General features: G+C 43.4%; 1 long non-coding RNA gene across 2 annotated transcripts; it reads right to left on the bottom strand.

Moving 5' to 3' along the window:
• Positions 1-482: 482 nt before the first annotated feature.
• On the bottom strand, positions 483-7,580 carry LOC309865439. Of its 2 annotated transcripts, none has more exons than XR_014312095.1 (4): positions 7,263-7,580; positions 5,884-6,584; positions 5,020-5,212; positions 483-3,976 (listed from the first exon to the last, which is right to left on the bottom strand). It is a non-coding gene; the product is annotated as an uncharacterized lncRNA (long non-coding RNA). The 2 variants fall into 2 exon arrangements; XR_014312096.1 differs by having other exon boundaries at positions 5,884-6,161.
• Positions 7,581-17,811: the final 10,231 nt, after the last annotated feature.

Here is a 17,811-nt window from a genome sequence, read left to right as displayed (position 1 = left end):
TATACTTAGCATCCTTTAGATTAGGATCTTAACACCTATTATGGGTGATTTTCTCTTAAAGAATGTATAAAACATTATAGTAACAAGGCAGATATCTTACAGGGTGGGTTTTTTAATGATTTTATTTCTTTATTTATTTGACAGAGAGAGAGGAGAACATAAGCAGGGGGAGGAGCAGAGGGAGAGCGAAAAGCGGGCTCCCAGCTGAGAGGGGAGCCTGAGGCAGAGCTTGATCCCAGGAATCTGGGATCATGAGCTGAGCAGAAGCCAGATGCTTAACCTACTGAGCCACTCAGTCACCTCTAGGGAGTGACTTTATACTGATACAAATCTCTCATATTTACCTAGCATATCTACTTAGTGTACACACTTAGAGTATTTAACTCTCCTCCCCTACGATATTACTTTGAGTACAAATACAAAATGAAATAAATAATAATAGTACTCAGATAATAAATCCAGAGGCTAAATATGTCTTCTATTGAACTTTGTATATATAATCATGCCAATAAACATTAAAGAAGTGATTTGGACAAAGCTGAAACATCCATAGAAGTTCAATTTTTGCTTCTAAATCATACCATTAATGTTTTATTTCTTCATTTGGGGGTTTAGTTTTAAACAATTAACAATTAAAAAGAAGAAGAAAAGTCTATTTTAAAGCTCTTTGTCAAGTTCACAAAACTATATCATGTAGGATGAAATCTGTACTAACCAAACAAAATGATTATACCCTACACCCAGCACTGTTTCGCTGTTTCTCATTTAAACATAAATAAAGACAAAGTGATGACAAAGAATAAAGAATTGAAATAATTCAAGTTCTGTTACTCCCTCTTTATAACCTCTGTACCTCATTGTCTATTTCAAATCTACTACTTCAGTGCAACGAGCATTAGAACCTCAGAGGTTGGAGACAGAAACTTTGTCAGGAGTGAGCTCAAACAAATCCAAACTATTGTGAACTTAATCTAGAAAAAGCATGTGTGCGGAACCCACATATGTTGGGGGCCAATGAGATCACTGGAAATTCTCCAAATTAATTTCTATGTACAATGTGAATGTTTATTAAAGGACAAGTAATAAATACTTGTGAATTTAGAGCTAATATATGTATATATTATTTAAACTTAGTAGTAAGCATAAAAATTGTTTACAACTTAAACCAACAACAGATTTTTTTTTTCCCAAGGAGCATTTCATCACTGATATTGTTTAGAATTGCTAGCACATGGTGGTGATAAAATGCAGGCTGACCTGCAGTCAGTTTTATTACTGTTTTTAAATTCTCTATATACAATGGACTTCCGTATTGTTGCACAGATACCTGACTGCTCATAGCACCCCACACTCAGAATACCACTGGCTTCCACTAATGCATTTTTTAAAGATTTTATTTATTTGTCAGAGAGAGAGATAGAGCACAAGCAGGGGGAACGGCAGGCAGAGGGGGAAGCAGGCTCCCTACTAAGCAAAGAGCCCCTTGCTGGACTCCATTCCAAGACCCTAGGATCATAACCTGAGCCGAAGGCAGACCCTTAGCAGACTGAGCCACCCAGGTGTCCCCCACGAATGGATTTGAAAGAGCATGTACCTACAGAAACTGAATTTGCACGCAAGTTCAAAAAATACCGGAATAAATTCCCAATGGGATAAATTCCCATTGGATTTTTATAGTTTCATTTAATGATATAACATGTAGGGGATCATGGCATGTACTTCAAGAGGTTTGGAATCAACTGAAAATTTAGCTAGTTTCCATAATAACTTACAGTACTCCTTTCATCCCAGAATTTCTCCAAACATTTTTGAAACCTATTTATATTTTCATCAGGGCCCCCATTAGGGGGTCACAAGTACTGTACTTTTACACCTGCTATTTATTTACTACTTCTACTTATTGTTTTCTTTGGACTTTATTCTTTCAAACTTTAATGGCCAACTTGCGGGTTCTGGATTCCATCATTCAGTTATACAGTCTTGGTCACATTTTACAAGTATCTTCAGAGAACAAAAAGGGAAACCAAAGAGGTTGTTCTCTCATTTTTAGATAATATTTTCACCTTTTCCTCACGTCGCTAATGAGACATAAAAATGAACTGAGAAAGGAGAAAAGCCAACCCCCTCCCCTACCCCTCGGCTATAACTCAGGTTTATTTGCAAGAGGCCAACACCTTCAATAGTTTGGAGACTGTCACTAGGATCCTAGAATCACAAAGCTGCCTCCAATTTGCATTTTAAGCCTGGAGTGATCACATGACAATTGTACCTTCCACCAAAAACACAAACACACCTGCTATGTTCACCTGCTAACTACTTAGTACCCCCATTTTGTTGCACAATGACTCTCCTGATAAACAACTTTATTATGGCTAATATTTTAACCTATCACATTCCCACCGTAAGACCAATGTGTTCGTCCCAATCTGTCTATAGTTGGATATAAACAGTGGGTTGCTCGAGTCAGCTGGTACCAGCCCCCAAGAGCTGATGCTTGGGGAGCATCTCTCCCCAATTTATATTCAGTGAGGTCAAACTGTTGGTTTGAAATTGGCCATGGTGGAAATAGTTATACCACAGTAAATGACAAATGCCATAAAACAGCCCCCCCCCCAACAAGAGGGCTAGCCTTAAAACACTGGCCAGCATACCATTGGAGATACATACATAAACGTCTGTGGTTTTTGTTTTTATTTTTGTTTTGTTACATCAGTTATTATGTCTCACATGGAACCTCATCCCCATCCATCCTAGCCTAGCCTGCATGCACCTGGTGGAAACCACAAGAAGGCACATGCGTGAATGATTAAAAAGGTACAAGAGTCCACTGAGAGATGCACAATGGTGACCTTGACTACTTCCTCGCTATACAGTAGCAGAAGGAGAGAGGACGCCAGAGTTTTCCAGAATACATGCTATTGCTTTAGTTAGCCAATATGAGAAAGCAAATGTCCTCTGAGCTGTGAGGATGATGAAGTGAGGATACCATTGGCATATTCAAAGGTTTAACTGAGAGAACATTTCAATGAAGACTATTTGCAAAGCGGTAGGCAGCCCTGAAAGAAATAATGAGCAATGATGAAGCAACAGAAGGATGGGAGCAACTACTACTCCTAAGCCTGAGGGGAAAAAGGAGGAGATACACTTCCTGGAGCCAACCACAGACAGAGAAATTTCCAGAACTGTGGCCAATCGTGCAAGGGCAGGGGGAGATAAATGCCCAGACCTCTCTCTCTCTGTGTCTCCCTCCCTCAACCTCTCCATGGCTCCTATTAGCCAAACCAGCCAGACAGCAACAGGCAAGAGCTCCAGTGACAGGGTCCACTGAGGTCATGTCCCAGAGCACAGGGCACGGCACCCAAAAGCAGAGGGTGAGGTTGGGGAATGGAGGTGAAAGCAAATACCCCCCCCCCCCCAGGCTCCTAGGCTCTCCTTTCCTCTCTTCGTTTTGCATTCCTTCTTCTACCTCCACGTAGCCCCCAGACAAGTAGGGAAGGAATCACTTAGCCATGCACTCTCATGTTTTCGAAAAATAAAAAGATTTGTTTTTCTCACTCTGATGAAAAGAAGGACCCTGAGAGAAAGAAAGGGTTCGGAGGAGCTTAGCCTACCATGGCTGTAATTCCAAGCAACTCCAATCCCAAAGCACTTTTCACATTTTACTTTGAAAAGCCATATAGATTTCAAAGTGCAGAGTAGAAGGTCGGTGTCCACGCTGTCAAGGGAAAAAAAAAAAAAAAAAAATAGGACTAACATGGCAAGAATTTCTAGAACCGTCTTTAACAGGCGAAAGGAAGCTAAGACAAACCCTTCCTTGACAGAGAAGAGCAATGCGGGTTCCACAGTTTTGCGGGGCCCGACAAATGGACCATTATTCCGGAATTTGGATCACTCCGCAGGGATGTGTTAAGGGCGTTTTCTTCGCTCCAGCTTGGCACAGAATCATGGATGAGCCGCTACAACTTTCACGTCCCCCCTACAGGCACAGGGATAAAGAAAATGCATTTTAAGATCATAAAAACTGTTACCATGTGCTAGCCCTAACACTCAGTAAATGCTCGGTAAAATTATAACAGCAGCCAATCTGGCGTAAGAATCCGCGCAGACCACGCAGGCTCTCCCACTCACGCCTTTGGGTCGTGTTTCGGTTGGCTAGGGCGGACTCCCTAAGCGCTACAGGCTGGGGGCTTCAACAACAGAGAAGTTATTTCCTCAGAGCTCTGGAAGCTGAAAGCCCAGGTCTGGTTTCTTCTGAGGCCTCTTTCCTTGGCGCGTGGGGGGCCACCTTGTCCCTGTGTCTGCCCACGGCCTTCCATCTGACTAGTCTGTATCCTAATCTTCCTATGAGGACACTAGTCAGGTTAGATTAGAACCCACTGGCCTCCTTTTGTCCCCCATGGCCTCCTTTTAACTTAATCACCTGTTTAGAGATCCTGCCTCCAAATACAGTCACGATCTGAGGTACTGGGGATTAGGACTTCAACAGAGGAATTTTAAGGGGGACACCAGTCAGCCCCTAACCTTTAATATTTATTTCCTTTCTCCCACCCCATCCTGCCATAGCCTCCTGCTGAATGGACCTTTTTTGCCCTGGTCGCCTACTCAAAACGTTCGGTTCCTTGGTTCCTGGCTTTCAGTCCACAGTTTCTGCTTTCAAGCATCACAGGGAAACTATCAAGTTAGAAACTGCTATTTGATGTTTTCAGTTGGTAAGTAAGTATATCCCAGGTTAACGGAAACCTTCTGAGGACAATGTCGTTATGAAAGGGAGAAAAAAATCTAGGACTAACATGGCAAGAATTTCTGGAATCTTAGAAGCTGGAACTGAGAGTGTGAAGGACAGTGAAGATTTTACTTTGGATTCCAATAAAGACATGGAAGGAAGGTCCCAGTGCAGCACCTGGGACCAGCGGGCTACCTCCTCTCTTCTCTCTTGCTCAGGGGCAGATGTCCGTAGACCCACCTGCCATCCAGGATGGTCAGTTTCTAGCACCTAAGAAGGGTGAGAGAAGCACTCACACCACATGCCAGCCTGTTGGAGCGCCCTGGTCCAGTGCCAGGTGATGCCCACAGCAGAGCAGGGCTCCCGCGGGGTCAATCACGTCTCCCGCTCCTCTGTGTTTGGGCTCTGTGTATGCTCAGCTGTCCTGTGGTCCTTACAGTTTTCCTTAGCCGTAGGAGCTTCCAATGCAAGAGTTGCATATTAAACGTCCTGAAGGGTGAAGAGAAAAATTAAGCATGGTCTTTGAATGATTGAAATGTTATGATTATGATAAAGACTGTGGTGTGTAGTGTAATCCTGATTGGTAACAGTGAGGTCTTCCGGGACTTGCCTTTCTTCAGGCTCAAAGTCATTCATTCATCCCTAAACTGAAAATACATCATCCTCACTTGTCACACACTCACATTTTCATCTACACATGCACACATGCATCTGGTGTAATTCTGATTCCCCCTATGGCTATGTTCTCTTGTGCCCTTCATTCTACCTGTCTGGTTTCCCAAATAAAACTGGGAGTCTCCCTGGATCCTTCCCTCCCCCGACTCCATCAGCACTGGCCAGTTACCATTGCTGTGGTCTACCTCCTTTCCGACCCTGAAGCCCATCCACTTCGCTCTCCACTGCCAGCACCCAGCTTTGTGCAACTGAATCACTAAAATCCTCGCCTGTCTCTTCCCTCAAGGTACAGACCTGCCTTCACATAATCTCTGTGCCTTGGGCCCTGACAACATAGTGCCTGGCACCTAGCGGGTCTTCAATCACACTTGCTAAATGGATGATTTTCTGATACAACCTCTTCATGCATTTGCAGGAACATATGGCTGCCCAGGTGGTAGGACTGGCAGGCAACCAAATGGAGGACAGGAGTGATTTAAACCCACCTCCCTCCCAACGTGATCTAATGCCAGAAATCTCCACTGGCAGAAGAGACGTAATTCTTGAGCTAAAACATTATGCTTCCAGGAGGCCTGTGTTTAAAAATCAAATCTTGTCCTCTAACACAAGAATTATCACATCCTATCAATTTCTTTGGTCGGTCAGTGAGGTTCTGAAAGGGACAGGAGACAGGCGCCTTCGGACAGCTGGTTAGGTGAAATGAGATCCATGTCCTGTGGTCCTGACATAAGACATAAGACGCTACCCCATGGAGGGACTGGGCCTGAAGGAAAAATCACAGAAATAAAATTCAGCATTTCAGCTTTACCTCTAGAATTAGATACATCATAAGAAAGAAAAGCCGGTCGTTCTTGTTTGAGTCAGACACGGAAGAGCTGTACTTCCTGTCTCGGGCATCGCTCATGGGCTCAGATTCTACATACAGAGATAATTCTCCTTCTAAACGGGAATCTAATAAAATCATGGGTCTGGATTTCCTGGAATTTTTCTGACTCTGAATATGGACTCATTCCCCAAAACGTTCATGTTCCATGTGCCCTCACGAATGGGTCATTTCTGTGGTGTCTGCGGGGGGAACGCAGGCAGGCAATGCCCTCTCACTGCTGTCAGACGCGACGGCCGTGCTGGATCAAGAGTCATCCTCCCCAAGGGAAGCAAGCTTTGAATTCACCTTTTAATATATGGTCTGAGTCCAAATAGGCTGAAACGAGAGTTAATAAAATAATCCAGTTGGCCAGAAAGTGTTTTACATCTTATTTCTGAAAAGTGCTCTAAACCAGGTTAAATCACCTCAGGATCATCTGCCAGCTGTCGCTGGTGGTTCGAGACCCTGCACGTGCACTGGGCTTCCTCCCCCTTCCTTCCCCCACCTCCTTCCTCCCATTCTTTCCTCACTGCCCCCCCTTCCTCTACTCCCCCAACTCCTTCTTCCTTCCTCTGGCCCCCCTACCCTTCCTCCCTTTCGCCCACTCTCCGCTTCCCCCTCTCCCTCTATCTCTTCCTCCCTCCCCCTCCCCCATTCATGCCTTCTTTCCCTTCCTTCTTTCCCTTCCCTCCCTCCTTGCCTCCCTTCCTTCTCCTCTCTTCCTCCTCCCCTCTCTTCCTTCTTCACTTCTTTTCATTCTTCATTTTTCATTCCCTTCCATCCTTCACTTATTCAACAAATGCTTGTTGAGGGCTTACCTCGGGACAGATGTGACAAAGAAGAATGAGAGAAAGATAACCGTACACCACCTGTTACACACACACACACACTCACTCGCACTTGCTCACACACTCTCCTATTTGCGGACTGGCCCTGGCAGCTTCTCAGATTGAAATCGATGCTGCCCGTTGTCACACTGCAGTTAGCGGCCCGGCATACCTGATATCGAGTGGCTTTCTAAAGACCACCACAGGATGGGACAGCCAAGATGACTGAGAAGACATCTGGGTTTGACTCCTCACTCTGCCTGTGACTTTATGAATGACCTTGACCAGGGATCTGGGCTAAGAGGTCCTCACTGAAGAGAGGAAGGGTGGACCTAGATGCCTACTCGTGCTCCTCTGCTGACTCTAACATCTGAAATATCCTCTCAGTGTGTGAAGGGCTCAGGGATCACCAGGAACCCGGTCTTCAAGGTCAGAAATGGGAAAATGAAAGCCATAAAAACATAACTAAATAAAGACCTGGCTCTCTGAAACCCTCGCCTATCAAGGAATATATAACAAACGTAAGCAAATCTTATGTCCACTAGCATAAAATATTCAAACTGCTATTCTGGGTCAGGCCTTTGCAGGAGCAAGGTGAAGGAGCCAGAGGCTAGAGAGCAGATCGCGAAAAATTTCCGCAGAGAAGCAGCGCCACCTGCTGCTGTTCAGTGGTTCTGCACTTCATCAATGCAAATCACCAATCTCCAGTCCCGGGCTTCGGTGAATATGGAATCAGGAGTATCGATTTTAATCAGAAGCTGAGCTTTTAAACTTTGACAAGACTATCAGACTTTGGAAAGATTTCTCCACAGGTTAATTTGAGCCATATTTTAGGTTTACTTTTGCATCAAACTCTTCAGACATGCTACATATCTTTCTTTATAAATCAGCCTCAGTGATGTGTGCTAATAAAAGCCACTCAGGCAAAAACTGTTATTCCGAGTGCCTGACTAGGCTCGAAGATCTGAACTGTCCTTTAGTTCAAACTCCATTAGTTATTCAACCAACGTGGTCAGATCTCTAAATCTCCCACCAGCTCTAAAATTCAGCCACCTGGAGAAAATCATGTTATCTGTTGAGTTGTATTGGACCTGGGATATTTCATATACTGAGGGATAGAGAGACCAGTAAGACACATTCCTGATCTGTCATTGTGGAGAACTGGCATGAAAATATACACACGTAAGTAGCAATTATAACAAGTAAATAATCATGATGATCGACAAAGAAAATATGTCCCAGGGTAGAATGGACTATAGCTGCTCAGTGAGCCGGGCTTTGAACAGGCAGCCAGAGAGGCTTTAAGAGAGAGGAAATGTGTCTTGAGCTGCAGCTGCAGAATTTAGGATTTAGATAAATTCAGAATTTAGGATTTAGATAAATTCAGGGATTATGGAAAAAATGGGCATGCACAAAACAGAGAGGCAGAAAACATGTTAAAAGTTCTTGGCTAAAAGGAAAAGGAAAAACCATGAAATGTCATATACTTGAGAAACACCAGAGAGATTAACTCAACCTGAGTAAGACTTTTCAGAATAGAATGAGATAAGGCAGGAAAGGGAAATTGAGACATGATTAGATATTTTGTAAATGCGAGGATAGGGAGTTTGAGCTCATTCCTGTAAGTCACCGAAAAGCCCTGTAGATTTCTGGGAAATAAAATAAAATGATCAGAAGTGTGTTTTAAGAAAATCCACCTGGCAATCAGATACAGGATGAATGATTCAAAGAGGTGAAAAGATGCCCTGAATGTGGGAAAAAAAAAAAAAAAAAGCTGAAGAAGGAGGGTTTTCAAGGTCATAGATGTGTACCTAAAAGCAGAAAAGGAATCTGGCTCTCTGAAGGTTTTCTGTATTAAGGAATGCATAATAACTTAAAATTACTCTGAATATCAAACCCAGGGAATGCCCATTATATGGTAAGGAAGAAGAAAAGGAGTTACTGTGTACACACACACACACACACACGCACACAGAGCCAAAAAGTAGCTACTGAGGGAAAACAATCCTGACCCAAAGTCTAAGAGAAGCAATAGCAATGTTAAGGTGTTAAGACTCCAGAAATATCTAGAAATTAAGAATTGGAAAAGAATTGGCTAAATGTGGTTAAACATGGTTACACATAATAATGTGTAATTATTACATAAAATAATGCGTCAATAATGAATGAGCTAACTGATTGGTTGCTTGTTTAATATTTTTTCATTATTCAGGTTTGGGTAGGAAGGAAGCTTAGAAATATCTCCCTCTTGAAGCAGTAACCATTTGTGCTACATCCTCCCAAATAGATTTCCGATTCCAGGGTTGGGTCCAGTGGTGGGAGCTCACTCCCATGCTAGGTGGGCCATCCAGAGATTTCTGTGAACACTCAGACACAAGTATCGTATGTGTCTCCCAGCCCCCCAATGCTTGTTCTTTTCCGTAAGGCTAGATAACCACAGTCATTCTGGATAGTCTATTTTGCCAATGTCTTTCTAGAATACTGCTCTAGAAATGCCCTCAGGGCATTTCTAGAGCAGTAAGAGGGCTGAACAGGACAGTAACATCTCCCTCCTTCAGTCCACAGACCAAAGCTGTGATAGACTCAGTCGGAGTCTGCAGTGGACTTGCGGCTGGGATTCTTTTTCTTAGCTCCTCCTAATGAGCAAGGTCACTTTAGTCCTGCACTTGGGTCCTTGATCGTGCTAAACCTGTAGCATATGCTCTTATGTTATTCCCTATAAAGTTTTTTTTTTCCTTTTAGACAGCATTTCAGCTCAGACCTAACACTGGATTTGGTACTTGGTAAATATTTAATAAATACTTAATGTTCCAATATAGAATTTTAAGTTTGATTGCTTCGCTATTCCACCAAGAACTAACTTTCTCATTTCTTCCCCTTACTTTTTAGCTCTATCTCCCCATAAAAATCTGTTTAGGGCAATGATTGTGTCTTAGTATACCCATTTCACCAAAACCTGACACAGCAATTGATATGAGCTAATGAATTAATTTTTTAGATAGTAGTGCAAATTCTTTCTTTTTTTTTTTTTTAAGATTTTACTTATTTATTTGACAGGCAGAGATCACAAGCAGGCAGAGAGCCGGTGGGTGGGGGGTGGGGGGTGCAGAGCAGGCTCTCCATTGAGCAGAGAGCCCAATGCGGGGCCTGACCCCAGAACCCTGAGATCATAACCTGAGCCTAAGGTGGAGGCTTCACCCACCAAGCCACCTAGGCACCCCACAAATTCTTGATGGATTAGACAGCGTATCATAAAATGAATGTTCTATTTTCATTAGAAATACTATCTCAGATATATTTTTATGGTGCTACTAAATTGGCAACAGGTAGATTTTCTTCTTATTCGTATCATTTATTGAAACTACACCTGTACTTAAGAGTCGATTTACTTGTACCTCCATACAACAGAATATGATTCAAGAGTTTAAAAAAAGTACAAACTACAGGTATGTGCTGTGCCATGGACGAATTCCAAAAATGCTCTGCTTACTGGGAAAAAAAAAAAAAAAAAACAGACAAAAGAAACCACAGGTTATGTGGTTCTATTTATACAAAATATCCAGAAAAGGCAAAGCTATGAAGACAAAACGTAGACTCATGGTGGCTAGGGGTTGGGGTTGGGGGACGAGGGGGACAATGGAGATTAGCAATATATGTATATATTGGGGAGATTGAAAATGTTCTAAAATAGACCCATGGTGAGGGTTGCACAACTCGGTAAATTTACTAAAGAATAACTTAAAAGGCATGAAGATACCATATGCAAAATATGCCACGACAATATTTTTTAAGTCAGTTTAGGTCTCTGCAAGTTTTTTAACATTTTTAAGGCTGCATGAAGTTCCAAGCAGACATGAACATCTTTAATGGGCTAGGTAGTTTTTGAATGGAGAGAGTACAGAGGCTTTTGAAGAGCACAGTACCCCCTAAATAAATTATTAATGGCCTCTCTGTTATACCTAGGTTGAAATTGCCATCCAGCATCTGCAACACTGGAAAGGTTTTGTCTCCACAAGACACAAGGAAAATGTGTTCTGGGTTTCGGCGCTTCGGCGCGCTACCCCATCGCAGATCTTTCCATGAGCACATCAACTGGATTCCTGTGTCAGATTTGCAAGTTAAGGACGCCTGGGTGGCTCAGTCAATTTAGAGTCCGCCTTCGGCTTATGTCATGATCCCAGGGTCCTGGAATCAAGTCCTGCATTGGGTTCCCTGCTCAGTAGGGAGTCGGCTTCTCCCTCTGTGCTTCACACTGCCCTCTCTCTTCCAAAGAAATAAAATCTTAAAAAATAAATAAATAAATAAATAAATAAATAAAATAAAGATTTGTTAGTTAATGAGGTGGGTCCCTAGGGAAGGAGAGACATAGAGTCTGATTAAAGGTGAGTTCAGCGTTGACAAAAACAGAAACAGCACTGGATCCCTTCCTCTGTCCAATGTGACTGTGTCTTAGCATAATTCTTACTTGTACTTGTTACTGTGCTGGAAAGACTCTTTCTTCCCACTCTGAGTTCCATTATAAGGACTCTCTTCTGTTAGGCTTTGTGTGTATCCTGTCCCTCAGGGAAGACAGACATGCTTCAGGAAGAGAAAATTGGGGAGGAAAAGCCCAAATCATCATCCCACCCACATAAGGAAACTTACGGTGTTCACACCACCTTGTTGTCTTTTTCACTTTTCATATCACATCACGAACATCTTTCCTTGAATCGGAGCTTGTGTTTTGCTTTAGCAGTAGAATTCACACCATTTTGCTATTTTGGATGGAGAGGAGTGTGAGGTGCTGGGAGCCCCCACCCTCAGGCATGAGACCCCTGAGCTCTGCAGACACAGCTGGAAGGGCCATGATCATGACATCCACATTCGTGGCCGAAGAGCATTTTATTTATGGATGAACTGTGACTTTTCAAACGTATTTCTTCTGTAGGACGTGGAGTTTACGCCCAGTTTTCATTATTTTAAATAAGATTGTAGTAAGCAGCAGGTAGCTAAATTATTATGCAAATTTAGGATATTTTCTGAAATAAACTCCTAAAAGTGTTACTGCTGGTTCAAATACATGCACCTAGATACACAGATTGAAAAATTCCACTCTTAAAAACTTTGTGCTGATCAACTCTTAGCAGCAGAATATGAAAGTGTTTGCTTCCTTAGTCGTCAAATAGTATTTTTTAAATTCCTGTCAAAAACTAAACTAAACTGGGATGCCTGGGTGGCTCAGTTGGTTGGGCAGCTGCCTTTGGCTCAGGTCATGATCCCAGCGTCCTGGGATCGAGTCCCACATCGGGGGTCCTTGCTCAGCAGGGAGCCTGCTTCTCCCTCTGCCTCTGCCTGCCATTCTGTCTGCCTGTGCTCGCTCTCCCCCCCCCCTCTGATAAATAAATAAAATCTTTAAAAAAAAAAACTAAAATAAAATAAAATAAATATAAAATATAAAAATCCCTCTCAATTTGAAAGGTAGAGAATTTTTACAACTGTTCATATACTCTTGAGGCTGGATAATTTTTCCATATCTAGTAGCCATGTGTGTTGTCATGTTTTTTCTATCTTTAGTTCTTGGTTTTTAATTTTTTTTTCTTATAATCTTTGAATTTTTTTTAAGATTTTATTTATTTATTTGACAGATCACAGAGAAGCAGGCAGAGAGAGAGAGGAGGAAGCAGGCTCCCTGCTGAGCAGAGAGCCTGATGTGGGGCTTGATCCCAGGACTCTGGGATCATGACCATGACTGGAGCCGAAGGCAGAGGCTTTAACCCACTGAGCCACTCAGGCACCCCTAATCTTTGAATCTTTGAAAAGGAAGCTTCAGTTCACATTCCGCTCCCTCGGAGCTCAGGCTCAAAGTAGAGTTTGGAATCCAAGTACCCGCCAGCAAACCAGACCAGACCGCAGGATTGTGATTCAGGCCAGAGGAGTTCTGGATCATTCTCCATCACTTCCAAGCTGCTGACCAACTCATAACACACAATCAAATTTCTTGGACCATATCCTTGGACACATAATTTCATAGAAATTTCAAAGAGTTCTGCCATTTCTGAAGAGAAAGACAAACTCAGAGGTCTTAGAGGTTGTGATCAGATAAGGATCTCCCCATCAGGCTTGCAACAGAATCTTTGCAAGATACATTTAAGTCCCAATGAAGTCTTGTGTAAAGTGAAAGAGGAGGCTGGAGAATGTGGCAGCCGGCTCACCTCTGCACAGTCCTCAGGATTCCCTTATCGCTGGCTACCCCGTTTCCTTGCCTCCTTCCTGGCTTCCTTCCCTCTTTGCCTCCCTCCTGTCCTTTCCTTCTTTTCCCTTCCTTCCTTTCTTTCCGCCTTTCACCTCCTATTTGGGAATACCCGTACAAGGAACTGTGGGGTTTCGAAATAATAAAACAATAAGCCCTGTTCCAAAGGTGTGCATAGGACATGCACTCAGAAAATAATTTTAAAATTAGCCCTTTCCTTTTGAAAGAAAAATCTTCCCATGTATGGATCCCCGTACTTTCTACAAGCTAGCAAAAAGATGCTCAAAGGTGAATTCTTAATATTTAAATTGTTTACACACAAAGGTTACAAATGTTTGCTTTAAAAACTTAAGCACTATTAAACTGTATAAACATAGAGTAAAAGTGGGCCACGCATGCACAGTAATGTGGAAAAGACACAGACGTCCCCTTCGCCGCAGTAAGAGCATGAGAGTGCCCCTGCAGACATGTTCCCATGTATGCACACATCTGTAACATGTATGTAGCAAAATGCTGTGTGAGCCTTCTCCTTCAGTCTTGACATCTTGGCTAAAGCTCCAAAGCTAAGGCCAGTCATCTCAGCAAGTCCACACACCGTAAATTGTGTCGAGGAGCTGCCCCAACTCCCTTCAGCCTTACCAAGTTGGCCAAACTGGTCCTTCTAGACTTACCCCACCACTCCATCCATCCTCCAGAAGCAGAAGGTCAGGCTCATGGCAGGGGAAAGGGAGTCATCTGGGAGGTGAAGTGTAAGCCTGGGGAAAGGTGCTTTGGCAGGAACTGAGATGCTGGCTTCCAGTCCCCACCACAACCCATTCAAGGAGGGTTCCATAGATACCAGTCCTAGGGAAGGAGCATCTCAACCAGCCTGTTTACCCAGCCATGTGACCGCATGAAGGAGCCCACTATGTGTTCCTTAGCATATCAGCACACAAAGCTGAGAACCTGCTCCTCAACTCTCACCTACTGCTTAGAGGCCACTGAGGCCGCCTGTGATGGCAGAGCAAGGGGAGAGGACAGGGTCAGAGCAAGGGGCTCACCCACTGTCAGTGAGGTGTGATCTGAGTCCCTGGTGATTAGGAAAATATAGGGGCAAATATTGAAACATCATTGTTTAATGGGTTAGCAGGAAATTTTTTTTTAATTCAGAAAATTTTGTGTTGACGATAATCGGTGGGAAAGGCCATTCTCAGACATTATATGTAGGGATTACAAATTTAAATATCTTCTTTAGAGAAAAATGGGTAGAATCCATCAAAATTTTAAAGACATGATGCCTTTTCACCTAGTAATTCCACTTCCAGCCCTCTGTCTTACAAAACAACCACAATATTCTTCCAAGGGCTGTTGGGAGACTCTGGACGTATTCAGAGTCTCCCAACAGGGCTTGCACTAAAGGAATGGCAGTGGGGATGAAGGGGAGATGGACATAAGAGATCATTAATAGGTCGAATTAACCGGATTTAGAGGCTGTCGTGGGTTGTATTTTGTCCCTCAGAAAGATATATTGAAGTCCTGAGCATGCATGAATGTGACCTTATTTGGAAATAAAGTCTTTGTAGATGTAGTTAAGTTTAGGTAAGGTCACACTAGTTATGGTGAGTCCTAAATCCAGTATGACTTGTGTCTCATAAGAGGAGGAGAAGAGACAGAAGCGGAGGAGAATGTCCGATGACAATGAAGACAGTGATTGGAGTGTTGTTTCTATGAGGCGAGAGATGCTGAGATTATCAGAAACTAAGAAGAAAGCATGGAACAGCTTCTCCCCTAGAGTCTTCAGACAGAGCGCGAGCCGGGAGACATCTTGATTCTGGACCCCTTCAGATCTGTAAGAGAATAAATTCTTGTTGGTTTAAGCAAAAACATTTGTGGTCATTTAAGGCAGCCGGAGAAGCTAACAGAGGCCAGTTGGTGTAAGTGGTCCAGAGGAGGCAGGAGTCAAACATGACATAGTTGTGTCAGGTTTGGGCCACTGTGTAGACGCTGGTGCTGTGAACTGTGGTAATGAGTGCAGAGCACAAACAAGCCAGAGCCGCTGGGTCAGGGCGCGGCAGGAGTAACCGGGTCCATGTTTTCCATGGTTGGTCCTCGCCCTGGGGTCCACCTACTTGGATAAGTCTGGCCTTCATTTAGAAAGAAAAGCTGAGGAGATCAAAAATAGACTGAAGGGAAAGGTGAGCGAATCTTGAGAAATGTCACACTTGTTTGAAAAACATGTGTATTCAGACTGGAACCAACACGGGGAGTTCTGGGACCCGGGCCCGTTTCCCACCTCGGAGCTGATTCTCTGGAGCTGGTAAGTGTCTGCTCTGGGTCCCCGAGTGCACGTGGAAGCCAGTCAGACAGCAGGAACCCCAGAGTGTGTGGAATGTCCTGCAGGGAGAGGCGGCAAGACGGGGGTGAGCCTGTCCTTCACGAGTGGGACACTCACACCACAGAGCCTCCATTTCTCAACCCGAAGCAGCAGTGGGAGACACGTAAAGGACTGTGAGAACTGACGTAAGCTCAGTCAGTTCAAGCAGTTTATTTTACAGAGAAGGAAAATCAGACCCAGAGAAGTTCAGTGATTTATTCAAGGTCATGAACAATTGGGTTTCAGAACTAGAACTGGAAAGTGCTCTTTTCATCACACATTTCTAAGGTCTCTTTCAGTCTTTAGATCCGATGCTTATAAAAGCAACTTATAAATAGAATAAGGTGATAGAAGTTTCTAAATAGTACCACACAGCAAACATGGCTATTTAAGGAGAGAACTAATGAGAATTAATCAATCTCATAATTCCAAGGTCTCACATTAATTTTGTGCATTAGAGCAAAACCCGTGTGGCAGGTCATGTGAAAGCAGATCAGTTAGGTCGATAGCTTCTTTGGTTCTTCGGGAGCATCAAGAACATTGTCAAAATCCTTTCATTACAAACGTCTGCATGATGGATTTTCACTGATGTTCTCTGTTACACAGCAAGTGGGTTGGCTAAAAATTTTCCCTAACATGTTCCCATCATATTTCTAAAACGAAAACGGAGTGACAGCAGCCTTGCCCTAAAGTTAGTGCCTAGAAATTGTGAAAAATAGGAGCGGCTGCTTTCCCAGGGGATGTATTCACTGAAAACAAGCATCGCTCAGGTCAAACTGAAGCAGGCTCCAAGGTCTGAGCTGGACTTTGAGCGTGCCTGACAAATGAAGGGTGCATGCACCTGCCGGCTGTCACCTCCAGATGTGATCACAGACCAAGGCTCAGCTGCTGCCAGAAGTCACGGGGCAGGAAGCTCATCCCTCCCAGTGAGAACAGGACAGAGGGAAGCCAATCTCCGCCCCTACTTCTCTTCCTTTCTTCCTCTTTTCTTTCTCTCAGACCGTCCAGTTTCCCCCTCCTCTGCCTTTCCTTTGTCTTCATTCTTCTTCTCTCTCTGCTCCTCTTTCTACCTCTTTCCTAGTTTCCCATGTATCATGCCTCTTTCCCTGAATCCTCAACCCCAGCTCTGATCTATTACTGGATATATGAAAATGAAGTCACTTTATATCAATATAAGTCAATCATTCCAATGCCTCAAAAAGACTAGTCCCATGGTAATGAGTGAGGTCTGTCCTTTCCTTCTAAAAGGCTGTAGTGAGTCTAAATGGGCATAAGATGACTGCCAGGAGATCACCAGTGCAAGGAGATTGCAGGTCCCATAAAGGCAGCGCCATCTTGGTCCTTCCTTGGTTCCGTGGATGTCCAAGTAGCAACATCATCGGAATCTAACAGAAATTCCCAACTCCATTCCCAGTTGAGATGGTAAACTGAGCATGTGTAGGAAGTAACCCCTTCTACTTTAAACACATAGAATGGGTAGAAATACCAGATTTTTTTAAAAGTGGGAATGTGTATATGAGAACAAGACCTTTGAGGACATAGCTGTGAGAAAGTATTGAAGCCAGGTAGTACTCAGGTGTCTTGAGAGGAGACATGTTCCAGAAGACACAAGTTCTAGAGGTGAATCCCTGAGCCCCTACTCAGCAGGTGGTTAGAACTGGGCTCCTTACGGACAGTCAAGGGTGAAAAAGCCAAGTGCCTGTTGGGTGCCCAGAACACTCTACCAAAAGTTTTAAGCTACCTATCAGCATTTCTTCCAATAACCTTCAAAGTTGATCAAGTTATAACTCCAGTGGACTCTCTCTGAAGGTTTTAATCTAGAGAAATGACAGAACCAAAGGAATCTTGCAACCAAACCTGCTGTAATCCTATTTTTTTTACATCTCAGTTTATCCTATAATCAGTTGGCATAGAAATAGACTATTGGCTTCTAATGCCAAATCTTTGGAATCTGGCCTGAAATCAGTCATCCTTGCATTTGTCCTAACCCTGTACCAGACATAGGTCATACGTATCCAACAGACACCCCCTGTTGGTTTTATGGACATCAGTTAAGAGCTCTATTGTTGGCAGCCTATTTAGAGACTCTCAGCTGGAAACACTGGCTGCTTCGTTGGTTAACGATATGTCTGAGCCTTT

Source organism: Mustela nivalis (genome assembly GCF_964662115.1).
Source record: "Mustela nivalis genome assembly, chromosome: 5".
Taxonomy (NCBI): Eukaryota; Metazoa; Chordata; class Mammalia; order Carnivora; family Mustelidae; genus Mustela; species Mustela nivalis.
Note: the sequence above shows the minus strand (reverse complement) of the source record. Positions and strands in the feature narration are given on the sequence as shown.